The sequence below is a fragment of the Carcharodon carcharias genome, chromosome 11, assembly GCF_017639515.1.
Source record: "Carcharodon carcharias isolate sCarCar2 chromosome 11, sCarCar2.pri, whole genome shotgun sequence".
In the NCBI taxonomy this organism is placed as follows: domain Eukaryota; kingdom Metazoa; phylum Chordata; class Chondrichthyes; order Lamniformes; family Lamnidae; genus Carcharodon; species Carcharodon carcharias.
Window position 1 is genome coordinate 132540408 of NC_054477.1, and position 4172 is coordinate 132544579.

At 52.7% G+C, this 4172-nt stretch overlaps 1 non-coding gene across 1 annotated transcript; it reads left to right on the plus strand.

Moving 5' to 3' along the window:
* Positions 1-1282: 1282 nt before the first annotated feature.
* LOC121284538 lies at positions 1283-1398 on the plus strand. The gene has a single exon (XR_005944504.1). It is a non-coding gene; the product is annotated as a U5 spliceosomal RNA (small nuclear RNA).
* The last annotated feature ends 2774 nt before the right edge of the window (positions 1399-4172 follow it).

The window sequence follows — 4172 nt, forward strand, 5'->3', positions numbered from 1 at the left end:
TAGGGGTGATAGGGGAAGAAAGAAGTGCTGCGGGGGTCCTGGAATGGGTGAAGTGGTATGGAACAGGAGAGTGGGAAGGGCAGGGTGTGGTGGTTCTGCAGGTGTGCATGGGCACGGAGAGCTGTGCCGTTGTGAACAGGCATGGGAGAATGAGGGGAAAGGGGTTCAGAGGGAGGGGTCTGTGGTGTCAACTGACGAGTCTTTGGGTGCATAATGAGGGAATCAGTGATGGGAAGGGATGGTGAGGTTTAAAGAGGGCAGTGGAATCCGGGAAGGTGGGAGGGTGAGGACTCGGCGATGACCGGTGTAGGAGCTCTGAGGGTTGATGGAGGTGAAACAGAAGGAGAAGTGGATTCTGGAGGTCCACAGAATGACAAGGGTGGATTCCTCTGGAAGGCAGGGGATGTGGACATTCACCTGCAAGGGACAGGGGGTGATGGGATGGGTTGAAGAGTAACCATGGGAAGGTCAAATGTTACACCTGAGAGGTGATCAATGGTTATGTGGAGTGGGGGTGTATGGGTCAAGGGGGGAGGGGTAAAAGTAATAGACTGCATGTCAAAGGTTACAACAACCATGGTTGCTCACAACTATGCAGAGTCACGTGGTGGAGATCTCGAGATGTTGCATGGGAGTTGGGTCATTGAGGATCGGTGGAGATGCAGGACATCTCAACTGGACAACTGAAGGGGAAGTATGTAGCACTTACATTGCTAGGGCATTGGGACAAATGAGTGTGTGAAGGGCAAAGGTTTAGTGTGCAGAGGAGACATCTTGGACATGGCTCGCAATGGGCCTGGTAAATACTGAAGGAAAACAACTCTGAAGAAGAGTCATACGGACTTGAAACGTTAATTCTGGGTGGAATGTTCTGTGCCCCCTGGCAGCTCTCACAGATGCTGAAGATATGGGCCCAGTCCCTCCTTAAAGATGTTGAGAGCATATCGAGAGAATGAGAGAACTCTGTGATGCCTGCCCGCTACATTCTGGCAACAATGGCAAGCACTGCCAAGGTGCAGACATCAGTAATGGTTCCAGGGTTTGTGAGGCTGGACCATCGCTTTGGTCTGAAGGCTGCACAGAGCACAGAGGCCCTGGACTGTCGCACCTGCCTTTTATCTTGTGCAGAAAGGTTTCACATCTGAGTGACAAGAACACTGCGCATCAGAACAGTGAGCCATAGGCAAGGAGACATTCTTAGGAGTTTATTGACAATAGTGAACAGTATGTACAAGTGATTAACATCCGTGCCCAGGCCGTTCAACTAATTCTCTTTAAAAGTACAATCTGGTTTCTCTTCAGATTGTATAAATCTTTCGCCTTTTGCTAAAGATTTCTATGGAGAGGAGCATTCGGAGTTTCAATTAATTTTTTGTTGCCCTGCTTTTGCACCCGGTGCGGAGGGGGTCCGGGAGAGAGGAGGACCTCCTCGTGAACCTGCTCCTGGGCCTGGCCAAATTAGCCATTAACAAGTCCAGGCAGTGGGAGATCGAGGAGGTCGTTTGACCCGACTGTTTGCCCCTTTTCTGCGGCCACATTCGCGTCCGGGTGTCACTGGAGAGGGGGCACGCAGTGTCTGCCGGCACCGTCGAGGCTTTCCATGCCCGGTGGGCACTGCGGGGGCTGGGCTGCTTTATCGACCCTCTTAGTCACATTTTGATTTGATGTTTGTAAGTTTCCTTTAAATTTTGTCTTTGATTTTGCCGCTACATCTTGTTGATTCCCGGATATCCACAGCGGAGGTGGAGGCACCCTGCTGACTGCGATGTCCTGTCTGTGATCACTTTGGTGGGCATCCTCTGCAGGGCTGAGACTTGGAGGGCCCCCGCATGCTTTTGGCATCATGCTGTGTGGCAGTGGCACACTCCTCAGCCTGTGGAGCTGGAGTTGCTGAGGTCACAGGAAGAGGGGAGTCGGATGGGCTGGACACTCTTGGAGTCACCTGTATGGATGGCCCGGACTGTGCACCTGCTGATCTTCCTCCCTATGGGTGCCCAAGGGCCCAGGGTGACTCATTGAGGAGTAGGGGTAGGTGGAGTGAGATCGAGCTGCCCAGCACCCCTCTCGCTACACACTGTAGGAGGCCAACAGTGGTTTCAGCAATGGAGTTAAGCCCTTGCAGCAGCGCTGGAGTGAAGTCCAAGGTCTCCAAGGCGGCCGCCACCCTACCAGTGTTGACCTCGGTGTGTTGCAATGCCAGCACTATCACCTCAGCCTGGAGGTGGACGGACTCCTCCATTGTGTCTTGCAATCTGAGGAGTGCAGCAGTCATCCCTCTCTGATGTTCCCAAGCTTGCCTTTGCAGCTCCAGCAGCTATGTCACAACTGAGTCCAGAGGCTCATCATCTGACTCTGACTCAGCAACATTCTGGCCTCCAGCAGTCCTCCAAGTTCTGGACACTTGGGAAGTCCCTGCCACCACCTGCTGTGGATCAGACAGTGTGATGTGCTCACCAGATCGTGATCCCAGATGTACTCCAAAATTAGGTCCCACCGAGGTGTGTGTCTTTGCGCTGGTGGAGGGTGGAGGTGAGCGCTGTAACGAGACTTCAGGGAGGGTGCCTCCAGATTCCTCTTCAGAGGTTTCTTCGGGGCTTGATCGGAGGCCCTGGGTCATGGACTCGGTTGTGTGGCAGATGTGCTTGCGAAAGCAAGGGGAGATAATTAGTACATGGCAGTGGCCTGTGGAACAGGACACGTCATTCATGGCATGGTTATCTGATGCATGTTGAACTGCTGGATCCTCACTTGGTAGATCAGCGCTGACCTCACCATCAACACAAGACTGGTCCAGGTTGTGGCTGGCCAGCTGGTTGGCTCTGTTTCAAAGTCTGTGAGGACCTTGATGTAGGGCATTCTGACACTGGTCTGTGACCTCTCTCATTGTGTGCCAGCTTGTCCTGTATGGATAGAGATGGAGAAAGCATAAGCAGGATGCCTGCCAGACCAGGTGATAGGTATGCCTGGCAAGTGTGGATGGTCAGTGGTCCCATGGCTGGGATGAGGACAATAACGGTGAGTGTGAGAAAGTGAATGGTGATGTTCTCTGAACTGGCAGCCATTGAGCATCCTTTGGATATATGATGGGTTTGTGAGTATGAGTTGAGAGCAATGAGAAGAGTGACTTATTCATTCTCTTGCGGCACTGGGTGGCTGTCCTCTTCTGAAGGGTATTGGCACTGACCACCCTGCCACCGCCTCCCAAGCTAGATTGGTCACGTTGCTGCCCATCCTGTGGCCAGAGCCGGCAGGCCTCCAAGGCATCCAGCCATCGTTCAAGGGACCCATCATTGATGGAGGTTTTGCAGTCTTTTTTCCCTTTGCTGGCCAGGTCTCCCGGGTAGTGGCGGTGAGCTGGTGGCGATGAGCCCTGTGTTGGCAGCTGCCTTTTAAACATGGCGGCCGGCATGATGCATGGCTGGACATCGAATAAGAGCCTGCCCGCCATGGAAACGGTGTGTTTGCCAGGAATGCATTAGTAATGTGGCGGGCTCAGGGCAACACGGTGTGAAAACTCATCATTGCCATCAGTGGTGGAACACCATTTTGCCCACCCGTTACTGCACTTAGTACAATGTTGGGAAAATTCCGCCCTCTGTTTCTCTCTCTCCATAGATGCTGCCAGGCCTGTTGAGCTTTTTCAGCATTTTCTGGTAAATACCTCTGTCTCCCTGTACATGCATGATTCCAGGGACAAAAATGGAGCCTGGGGTGTCCCTCTGAAAATTGTGGGTGGGGTGGGGGGTAGTGGTAGTGGGGTAGTGGTGGTGGGGGCACAGATTTAAGGACTGATAATCACAAATAAACCACATCTGACCTCATTAAAGTGCGCGTACTCCATTTAAAATAGTGTCATAACATTTACAATCATAATGCACCCGTGCAGCCACATGTGAAATCAAAACTTCTTAATCTTGTGGTCCCTACCACTTCTTCTAAGTGCTCCCCCGACATATGCAGCAGGGCTGCAGGCAGGGTGCTGACCAGTTTGCCATGTTGCCTTAGATGACCTTGGCGGGTGTCCTCTGGAGACCTGAGGCCTGGAGGACCCCAGCTTATTTTGGCTGTCCTGCTGTGGGGTAACTGCTCCCTCTGCAGTCACAGGGGTAGAAGCTGAAGGGTCACAGGCAAAGGCGATTCCGAAGGGCTGGACACCCTCAGAGATTCCTGAG